Below are 12,160 nucleotides of genomic sequence, written 5' to 3' on the forward strand. Positions count from 1 at the left end.
GTGTTCTGCTCACAGCCTGATACTTCATGATTTAGCCTTGTTTTCCATGTTATTACAAAGAAATACATACCTATGTATAAGGGAAATTCTGGAACAAGGGTTTCACTGTTCACAGTTAATTATTCTATTAAATACAAAAATGACAAAATAATGTTGAGAAGTTTATTTTCTAAGAAAGCATGTTGTGTAATGCTACAGATTTACGTAGAGCAAATCAAGCAAAAACACATTAACATACCCTAGTTTGTAGGGTAAGGGCTAAAACCAGAATGATTCATTAGTCAAAGGAGCCACTGGTACACTTTTACCAAAAAGTTTTTTCCCTATTCCAAGGCATCTCTATTTGCTCTCCCAGGGATAAGAATTGTCACACCACAGAATGCCTGTAGGCACCTGAAGTTCAGCCTGGCAAAAAGGGAGTAAATCCAGGAAGGAGGGCAAGGTTAACCCTGAACGGCATCCTTAGGTGAGACTGGAACAAGGAAAACAAGGTAGTGAAAACTTCCTCCTGGCTGAAGCTTCATCACACCTAGAGGAGAAGATGTGTAAAATAACCAAGTTCTTTCACTGATCCATCCATTCCCATACCCAACTTCCTACAGGGTGTTCAATCCATCATGTTCTTATTTTATGCCCTAGTAGCAAACTCATACATAAGATTCAGGAAATCCTGGCAGCATCTAGGAGAAGAGTGAGCTTGATTGAGGAGAATCCACCTGCATAGTTTTCCCATGAATGCAAAACCTTAGTATTAGTTGGTGTTCTTGTGCAAGAATGAGTGAAAGAATATATAGCATGGAGTTTATTGACTATCCAATATTGTAAAAATGGAAAAGGAGAAAGCTGCAGTTTGCATAAATGCTTTTCTGGAAAAGTTTTACAACCAACCAACCAACCAACAAAACAAAACAAAAAGTCTAAAATGCCAAAATAAATTCTGCTCTGTGCAATCAATCAAGCTATAAACTAAATATAATATTAACTCTAATAAAAAAGATTGGAAAAGAATTCATAGCAATGACAGTAAAATAAAGAAAAAGATGACTGTAGTTAAGAAGGAAAGTAAATTATTAACTTAATAATAGAATTTTAAATGGCATACAAAATAAAAAAATCTACACCAAATAAAATTTCAAAAGTGATGTGGAATATAAATTTGAGATATTTCTTAAACTATAAAGAAATGCACCAGAGAGATAAAACTAATCAGAGAGGAGATGACACATATATGGCAAAGGGCATCAAGGTATCCAACTTTTGGAGTCATGAAGAAGAGATAAGAGCAAAAGGAAAACAATAAAATGACCCAAAATATATTGGAAGAAAAAATTTCTCATGTAAAGATAAAATGTGCAAAGTCAAAATGACTTACAGCGCTCTCAGTAAAATTAAAGAAACAAGGCCAATACCTACATATATATTGAAAAAAATGATAATTATTATTTTATTTAAAAACCACAAGCTTATGAGCGCTCAGGAGTATTGAGCCCCTGCTCCCTCCCTCCACCCTCTAAAAAACAGTTTTATTACAAAGAAGAAATACTTGTACCAGGACATCCTCAGTCAATTTATATCACTAAAAATAAGGACAGAATTAAACTATGTCTATGGAATTTTGAAAAAAAAAAAGATTTGTGGACAGAAAGTGCTTTACCTAGCCACGTTACACACATATGAAAGCAACAGCAGTATCATCTTAGAAACACAATTGTACGCTTCATATAGAAATTACTAAATGTTACATTCCAGGTAATGGAACGATGATTTAAAAGAAGTTCTCAAGAATGGGAAGTCATCAATAAAAAAGAATATCAGTGAGTAGCACTTAAGTGCAAAATGTAATGTAAATTGAAACATAGTTAAAAATCAGAATGTAAATATCATAAGTAATTCTTGAAAGAGTGGGTACTAATATAATAACCATTGTTTTAAAAAGTGCCAAAAATTTGAGACTATATATCTAATAAAATAACAGATGAGAAAAGAAAGGTGAAGAAGTAAAATTTTGTAAATACAATTGACATAGGTGAGAATAAATGCATAATGTATTTTTGTTAATTAGAAAATATTAGATTTAATATTCAATATGGTAATATAATTATATTAATTACTACCATTACTTAATTTAATAATGTATTTAACAATTTTCTAGGTTACTTATCATTAATATATTAATAGTCTATATTAATATAACATGGTAAAATATATACAATTTAAAAAATTGACTCAGAAAGATAAAACATAAAATTATCCCAACAATACTTTGGATACAATATAGATGGGGCTTATAAAGAAAAGCACTACATAAAACTTACTAACAGACCTAAAAAAGGTGGGGTTATCCTTATATTCAGATAGAAAAATTCTTTAACCTCAGAATTTTAATTCCCAGTAACCAATTTCAATTCCAATCAAAATGTCTATGGGTTGCTTTAACTATATTCTCAACAATGAAACAATCAGGTAAGTACAATATAGAAAAATAAATAGACTGGGAAGTTTATGGCTGTTGCATATTACAGTGAAATATTAGAGACAGCCTAATATTCATTGTTAAAACATTAATTAAACAAAATATGAAGTAGGCCTACACTGCAATGCAGCCATTATAAAGAAAGATGAAGGCCTATGTTTCTTGAGATGGAGAGTATTTTAATGGAAAATATTGAAAAATGACACATGCATTATGATTTCATTAATGTACAGAACATAGAAAAATGTGCAAAACATGTTTACAAAAATACTTCTAGTCGGAAGCTCTAGGGAGAGAAAATGCAGGGAATTTTTGTCCTGTGATATTTAGCTTTCTATATTATGTTAACTTTCTAAAAACATGTATTTCCTTTATAAAATAAAAATACTAATTTATAAGTAAATATTATTGCAAAGCACACAAAACTGGAAAAACAATGGCAGGCGAGGCTATATGATGGAAAAAGTGTTGGTGTTATATATTAGGAATTTTTGCAAAGCATTGAGGGAAAAGGCAAATACTCTAACAAAAAATTGCAGGATAAAAAATTGGAAATAACAACAGGAAAAATACAGGTGACGGTTACAAGCCTTAAAAATAATGAAATGAATTACATTGTATAATGATAAAACGTTCAGAAAATTAGGAATATGAAGAGAGCATCTGCAATATGATAAATGATATCTATAAAAATGTATTGCTAATGTAATATGTAATGGCAAAATATTAAATATTTTTCCTCTAAGATAGAGAAAGGAGCACAAAAAATGAAAAGAAAAGAAAGGAAAAGAAAAGAAAAAATAAGTAGATGAATAAATGAAATATTTTCTTGGCAATACATTTGGCAAAAAATAGGTACTCGAGATACTTTAAGTAATAAATGCATGAATGAAGTATCCACTGGCAAAGGATTTTAAAAATGCATATTAAAGCAACAAGTAAAATTTGGCTTTTTATGTGTCAAGAGGACCAAATAAGTTTACATGTTGATATCCAATGCTAGCAGAGGTGAGACAAAATTGATAACCTCATACTTCCCTGTTGAGAATATAAACCATTAAAAATTTGTGCAGAGATACATTTGTCTGTATTTATGAAAATCTTATACTATTCTAGGAACTATTAATTCCATTTATTTTATAAAGATGTGTGTTAAACACCTTCAGTGGAAGATAATTCATAATAGATTAGAATTAGAAAGAACCTAAATGTTGAACAATAAAAGAATATTTAAATAAACTCTGTGTAGCTAGAACTTAAAAAGGATATTTAAAAATATTGAAAAATCTTTACAAAGTAATATTAAATGAGAAATTAAAATAAGGACAACATAATTTTAGTTACATACATTTTATGTACTCATAAAATACTAGGAGGATAAATATTTTCATGTTATCTGTGTTTATATCTGAATCATGGGATTACTGTTGATTGTGTGCACCCTCAAAATTCTTTGTGTCTTCCAAATTTCTGTAAGGGACATATTTTAATTTGGTAATTAAAAAAAGATATCTTTATAAATGATATATATGTATAATAAAATAAAATTGAGAGTGATTAGGTGGAAAGAATTTCAATGCACATTTGTTTTTATTCCTCAAGATTGCTTGGGGCTCTGCTGGGATGTAGCTGCATTAGGTTTTATGCCTAAGTGATAATGAGTTTATATGTAAAATGATTCTTCAAATGACTATAGGATCATTATTCCCAATTGCCACAAGGCAAAAATGTCCTTGAAATATGTCCTTGACAAAAATGTCCTTGACATTACTGAGCCCTAATTATGGATCAGGCAACATATGATAATTTTACACGAATTATCTCATTTCATCCATACAGCAGATCTAAGAGGTAGGTATTATTATCATCCCCATTTTTCAGACAAAGAAACATGGGTTTAAATAAATGAAGAGCATGTTTAAGCACAGTAGCTAGTACATGGAAGAGGCTGGATTTGGATTCAAGTAATTCAATGCTCCCATGAAGAATACTTATAAAAATCCTTTTGCTTTTTGAAACCTGGTAAATTCACTTCCTTCCCTTTTTAAAATTTGAGGCTAATCCTGCAGCTTGTCTACAGAGAACTCATGTTGTCTTTGGAGGCTGGAGGAGAGAATAATCTAAACTGACACGGCTGCCTCAAATGGCTCTGACTTGGAATTCGTTAAGGGAGATTCTGAAGCCAATTCTCTCAGCGACTGCACGTATGAGATGGTGTCTTGTCAAAGTGCTGTCAAATCATGCCAGACCTCTCAACAGTTCATTCCAGAAAACACCTGTCAAATAAATGGACCAGCAATCTGGTGTTCTCACAACCACATGAGGAAGAAAAGTGTTTATCTCTCAAAAACAGCTGCTATATTTTTATTTAAACTTTCTAAGGGTGATGACTAATTTCACCCTCTAGGTCAGGAGAAGGGATGAGGATGTGAGCTTCAATCCTGTTTAAATTTCTTATAAGTGGATGCTTGTTTGGGAAAAATATTTTCCTTGAGTGTAAATGTTAAAGTTTCTTGATTCAAAAGTATATAACCTCTTTGTTTCTTCTTTCTGATTGTTTGAGTTAGATCATAAGCAGTTGTTAAATTAGTGTTAGAGGATACCACAATGTTAAACTGAGGGCATTTGAGGTTAGAGCCTTAAAGCCATATAATTATTTTCCTTTCTTTTTTGAAATTAATGTGCCCAGGTTAATTAAAATCCCAGGAAGCCCGAAAAAAAGAAAAATGTACTAAACTGCATATTAACTTGAAGAAAAAAAAAAAAGAAAAAAAAGCCCACACAGACGAAAGCAGTCATTCTTCCCTTTCTGAATTCATTCAGCAACATTTCCAGAGTTAGGTGATGAATAATCCAGGGACCTGGTGGTCAGGAGCTCAGAGACCAGGTGAAGACACAAAAACATAAACTAATAATTAAACACACCAGTGGCCTCAAACTCTGTTAAGAATAGGGAGGATTATAAACACGCACATACGCAAAGTGAGATCAAACTTAAAATAGCCTTGGGGTCAGTGAGATAGAAAAGAGCAGAAACAGGATCACCTAACTATTTGGGGGCCACAAGGAAGGCTTCCAAGAGGAGGCAAAGCTGGTGCTAATGTGTTGCAATTGGAGAAAAGAGAAAGAAGAAGAGGAGGAAGGGGGTGAGGAGGGGGAAGAGAAAGAGGAGGAGGAAGGGAGGAAGGGAAGGAGTCGAGAAAGGAACAAAGAATGAAAGTAAGATGCAAAACTGAATTCTCTGTTTTATTTAACATTCAATTAGTTTTCAGTGCTTTTGCACCTTTTCTCTGTTCAATCCTTTTCATCTCCATGACTAAATTTTAGGCACAATTATACTTGCTATAGCAATTAAACCAGAATTTCTGAAAATGGGGCCAGAGAATGAGTATTTTTACAGAGCTCTGCAGGACATTTTCATATCCTCCTGGGCTAAGAACCACTGGCATAGACTGACTGAGGCAGGCAGGATCAGCCATGATCATATCATGGGAGTATTTAATGTTGCTTTTTTTAAAAAAAAAAAGTTATGGTAAGAACACTTACTAGGAGATATACCCTCTCAACAAATTTGTGAGTGCGCAATACAATATTGTTAACTATGTGCACAATGTTGTACACCAGATCTCTAGAACTTATCTATCTACGTAACTGAAACTTGCTCTTCATCCAGTGCTACTTAATAAAGACACATGAGAATAGAGACATAAGAGAATGTGACAAATACTCTGCTCTAATGGAACTCCTAACAAGGAAAAAACACCTTTTTGTAATCCAGAAGTTAATAAAGAAACTTTCATTTTGTCATTTGTTTGTTTTGTTTCCTGTGGTTGTGTTTCCAGTGATTTTCTTTCAAGAACAAACTAGAACCCTGTAATGATGTTCATAGGATCCAATCTCTCACTTCATAAGCAGGGCGCAATTTGGCATCTTTATGAAATTGTCATGTGAGGACAAGATGAAGGAAGCATGTGTGAAACATCACCTGGTCATATGTCCTGCCCTAGAAAAAAAGGTGAAAAGGCAGCAAGAAATTTCAGGCCGTAGGGGCCTCTATCACCCAGGTTCATGGAGAATCTGCCATAGAGGTATGCATTGCAAGTGTGTATCTGGTCTCCTTCACTGGTCCTTGTACAGATATGCTTATTTCCTTTTCAAGATCACTTTGCATTCAGTGTTACCACATGTAATCCTGGGGGTTAAGCACTAACAGTGCTTAGAAAATGAATTACAAAGGTTGAAGGAAGACCTGAGACAGTCCATTGAAAAAGGGTAATAAAGATTTTGTGGATCTCCAGCTATTTCTTTTTAACCATATTGCTATGAATATGTCACTTATATTCATACACCATAATAAAGCAAGCCAACAAAAAACTTTTTGTTGAAATAAATCCTTCTCTGAAACTGTCAAAAGGATACTGACAGAACAATTAGAAAATGATCTCGAAGTTAAAAGCCAAGGCTCAACACTCTCCACATGTCACAGACTTTGAAGATATTTTGATAGCTTCTAGGTGGGGACCAGATTGAAGAAACAGTCCTCTGGTTAATTCTTAAAATCCCTTCCTGAAGAAGCAGCTGTAGTAATACAAGAAGTAAGCAGAGGAGATCCTGGCAAATGCTACGTGCAGCTTTTAATTTGCAGAGACAGAGCATTAGGCAGTCTCCTCACAGAAGCCATTGCACCATAAGGAATCAATAGTGCCAGAAATCAGCTGCACCAAGACCAAGAGCACCATGAAAATCAGTTGAATAGTCATTCATCTTTTCCTGTGCTCCAAAGAAAATTACACAGAATTGAAATTACCTGTTTTTTGAAAATACAAAAAAAATTGTTCCTAAAACTATTAAAGGATCTCTGGTGCTAGTTTCTCAAAATGATTATTTTTACACTGATTTTAAAATATATTAAAATATAGGAGACATGGATACATTGCTGTATATAAAACCAAAAAAAGAAATTTAGTTCACAGTAATATTAACAATTGTTAATTGGAAGCCATTTGGGTGATTTTTGATTTACTCTTATTTCTCCATGTTTTCCAAATTATCTGTATTGAGCATATTATAACTATAACAAAAAGATAAAATATATTAATGAAAATACAGATTCCTGCTTTACTTATCTCAGAAGTAGTATAGAAGCCTTCAAAATAACAGTTCCCAACAATTCTAAATTTTATGTCATATTGAAATATATATACAGTATCTACATTCAGGGGACTAAATTTATTCTGAAGAACTTGTATATAAACAGTTTGTTTTCATGAAGTCAATAACCAAGAAAACTTCACTAAAATCCTTATGACATAAAATAATTCATTCATACAATGTCTTGTAAACATGGTGAATGATATTATAGTGCCAGTATTAGAATAGCTGTGTAAAATCCCACCTGTTCCTTTTATAGACCATGAATCTGAGAAGAACAGACTTACAATACATTAAAAAGAAAATTGACACACCTTTTTGAGAATCTTTAAAGTATGAGATTCCATAGAAAAGAATTTTTTCCATAAAATAATTCCTCAGAAAAGAAGTAAACACCTGAGATACACATTCTTAATGTGTCTCACTGTACAAATTAAATTATAATTTTTTTTTGGTCCTAATAAATATCCCAATTTATGTGAACATATAAAGGTTAAAAAAGCCTTGATGAGGTGGGATGACTTTCCCTACTAATTTTTAAGATTTATTATAAAGTTAAAGTAATTAAGATAGTGTAGACATATGAAAAAATGCTCAACATCTCTCAGCATCCGGGAAATGCAAATCAAAACCACATTGAGATACCATCTAACCCCAGTTAGGATGGCTAAAATCCAAAAGACTCTGAACGATAAATGCTGGCGAGGTTGCGGAGAAAAAGGAACTCTCATACACTGTTGGTGGGACTGCAAAATGGTGCAGCCTCTATGGAAAATGGTATGGAGGTTCCTCAAACAATTGCAGATAGATCTACCATATGACCCAGCTATCCCACTGTTGGGAATATACCCAGAGGAAGGGAAATCATCAAGTCGAAGGTATACCTGGTCCCCAATGTTCATCGCAGCACTCTTTACAATAGCCAAGAGTTGGAACCAGCCCAAATGTCCATCATCAGATGAGTGGATACGGAAAATGTGGTACATCTACACAATGGAATACTACTCAGCTATAAAAACGAATGAAATACTGCCATTTGCAACAACATGGATGGACCTTGAGAGAATTATATTAAGTGAAACGAGTCAGACACAGAAAGAGAAATACCACATGTTCTCACTTATTGGTGGGAGCTAAAAATTAATATATAAATTCACACACACACACACACACACACACCCACACACACACACACACACACACACACACAAACCGGGTGGGGGGGGAAGAAGATATAACAACCACAACTACTTGAAGTTGATACGACAAGCAAACAGAAAGGACATTGTTGGGGGGGAGGGGGAGGGAGAAGGGAGGGAGGTATTGGTGATGGGGAGCAATAATCAGCCACAATGTATATCGACAAAATAAAATTAAAAATAAATAAATAAAAATAAATAAAAATAAAAATAAAAATGCTCTTTAAATGGAGACAAAAAAAAAAAAAGATAGTGTGGTATTAGTGCAGAGCTAGGCAAAACAAAAAAAACAACAACAAAAAAAGGGAAAATGAATAGACCCATGCATACATGCATACTCAATATACACAAAGGTCTTTTCAATAAATAATGCCAGGGGAATCAGATATGTATACGGAAAAAATGAGATTAGACACGGCACTATACACACAAATCAATGTGTGCATATAGACCTACATAGGAAAGGCAAATTGCAAGACGTTTTGAAGATAATATAAGGAGGTACCATATAAGACTGAGAACGGGAGATAACATTTTTAATACATATGACCAACAAAATACTTGTATGCAGAACATTTGCAAGTCAATAATTTTTAAAAGAGAAACTAATAGAAATATGGGCCAAACATTTGAATAGACATTTCACAAAAGAGGAAATGCAAATGATTAATAAACATAGGTAAAGCTCTAAACATCAATAGTAAATCAAATTTAAAACAGCCACCAGATTGTGAAACACTAAAAATGTCTCATAGTACCAAGTGTTGATGAAGATGTAGAGCATACACTACTGGGTAATGTGTAAATTGGTATAACCACTTTGGATAACAGTTTAGCTCTTTCTAGTCAATTTAATGACATGAATATCTCATAACTTAGCAATTTTACATCTGAGAGAAACATATGCCTATATGCCAGGAAACGTGTGCAAAGGTGTTCATAGCAGCATTGTTTGCAATGGATAAACAGTCAAAATAACCCAAACACATCAACAGTAAACTTGAAAACTAACTTGTGGACTTTTTATGCAATGACATTTGTGCAGTGTTGCAATCCATAAAAATGTAAAATATTTAATGGCAAAAGACATTGAAAGTGAAATTGCAATTATTTTTTATGCCCCTTACCCAATCTCTCCTCAACTCCCTCCCCCCACAACTGCCTGCCACCTGTAGTAACCACAGATTTGTTCTCTCCTTCTAAAAGATCTGTTTATTCTGGGCTTTTCTTTTCTCCTTCCTTCCTTCCTTCCTTCCTTCCTTCCTTCCTTCCTTCCTTCCTTCCTTCCTTCCTTCCTTCCTTCCTTCCTTCCTTCCTTCCTTCCTTCCTTCCTTCCTTCCTTCCTTCCTTCCTTCCTTATTCTATGATTTCAGCTCCTCTATTTGTCATTAATCCATTTTGATTTAATTTTTGTATATAGTGAGAGGTACAGGTCTAGTTTCATTCTTCGGCAGATATCTAAATTTCCCAGCACCATTTCTTGAAGAGACAGTCTTTTCCCCAATGTGTGTTTTTGTTGCCTTTGTCAAAGATCAATTGGCTGTGACTATGTGGGTTGTTTTCTGGGGTTTGATTTCTGGGTTTTCTATTCTGTTCCATTGGTCTGAGTGCCTGTTTTTATACCAGTACCATGCTATTTTAGTTACAATAGCTTTGTAGTATAATTTGAAATTGGGTGGTGTAATGGCTCTGGCTTTATTATTACTTTTTTGCTCAGGATTGCTTTGGTTATCCATGGTCTTTTCTTGTTCCATATGAATTTTAGGATTGTTTTTTCTATTTCTGTCTATTGATATTTTGATGGGAATTGCATTGAATTGGTAGATAGCTTTGGGTAGTATGGACACTTTCACAATGTTAATTCTTCCAATCTAACAATATGGGATGTCTTTCCACCTTTTTTGTGTCCCACTTAATTTTTTTCAGTAGTATTTTGTAGTTCTTTTTGTAGAAATGTTTCACCTCCTTGGGTAAATTGATACCTAGGCTTTTTTGTTTTTTGACTATTATAAATGAGCTTGCTTTCCTGATTTCTTTTTCTGCTGTCTCATTATCAGAGTATAAAAATGCTTCTGATTTTTATATGTTGATTTTGCATCCTGAAACATTACTGAAGTTGTTAATCAGCTCTAAGAGTTTATTGGTAGAATCTTTAGGTTTTTCTCTATATAGGATCATGTTGTCTGCAAAGATAGACAGTTTGACTTCATTTTTTCCAATCTGGATGTCCTTTATTTCTGTCTCTTGCCTGATTTCTCTGGCTAGTACTTCCAATACATTTTTATGTAATAAAATATTTCTATTTTTTTCATTTAAGACTTCTGAACTTCCTTCTTTCCTTAATAAAGTTTCACTTATTCCAAAGTAAGCAAATATTATTTTCTAAATTGTATACATATATTTAAAGTTTCTATAACTGTACATATAATAATATAATTGTGTAATATAATATAATAGTATATATACATGTATATACATACAAATTCACCTGGAATTTATTTCTCCTTGTGTTGTGATGAAGCGTCTATTCTTTTTTAGTCAGCAAATATTTTTCTTTATTCAAATTTTCCATGACTGTTTTCTATACATGTGGACTTTCTTTTGTTGATTGTACTAGAGGAAATACAGTATAATGAAGTATTTTAAAGTATGGTCTTTGAAGCCATTTTGGCCCTGCCTCTTGTTAGGTAAATGGATGGGAGCCAATAAACAATATTAATTTTCTATTTGCTAGTTCATCAGTCTTGCTTTATCTTTAATAATTTTTTTCTTCTTAAAAATTTAATCGAACACCTACATTATTTATCTTCTTTCCTAATAATTAATGTAATTAATACTCTTTTTTCATGATTTTTTTATTTTATTAGAACCATATGTAGTATTATCTTTATCCTATTAAGAATTCTATAATTTCCTTTTTGACTTCTTTTAGAGCAAAGAATTATATAGGATAGTGGTTCTTAACATACAAATGGTTGAGCATTTTTAAATTTTATAAATAAATGTTCACTCATTACATAAACCTCAGTATTTAAAATGTGCTTTAGAGGAATCACTGAGGGTTTCTCTCATTTAATATATGATCAATTTTATAAATGCTCCATGGGCATTAGAAAAGAAGTTACTTTCCCAATCTCTTTGTGATTTATAATGTTTAATAGATTTAATTCACTAGATTTATATTTATCATCCGTATCCTCCCTAGTCTTTTTATTTATCATGGTTTATTGTTCAAAGCATTAGAAAGATATATTAAATCTTCCACTATTGTAAAAAGTAAAAATATTTTGTTTTATTATTTATACTGGCCTTGACATTATAACATAGAAATACTTTA

Source organism: Cynocephalus volans, chromosome 17 (genome assembly GCF_027409185.1).
Source record: "Cynocephalus volans isolate mCynVol1 chromosome 17, mCynVol1.pri, whole genome shotgun sequence".
NCBI classification, from domain to species: domain Eukaryota; kingdom Metazoa; phylum Chordata; class Mammalia; order Dermoptera; family Cynocephalidae; genus Cynocephalus; species Cynocephalus volans.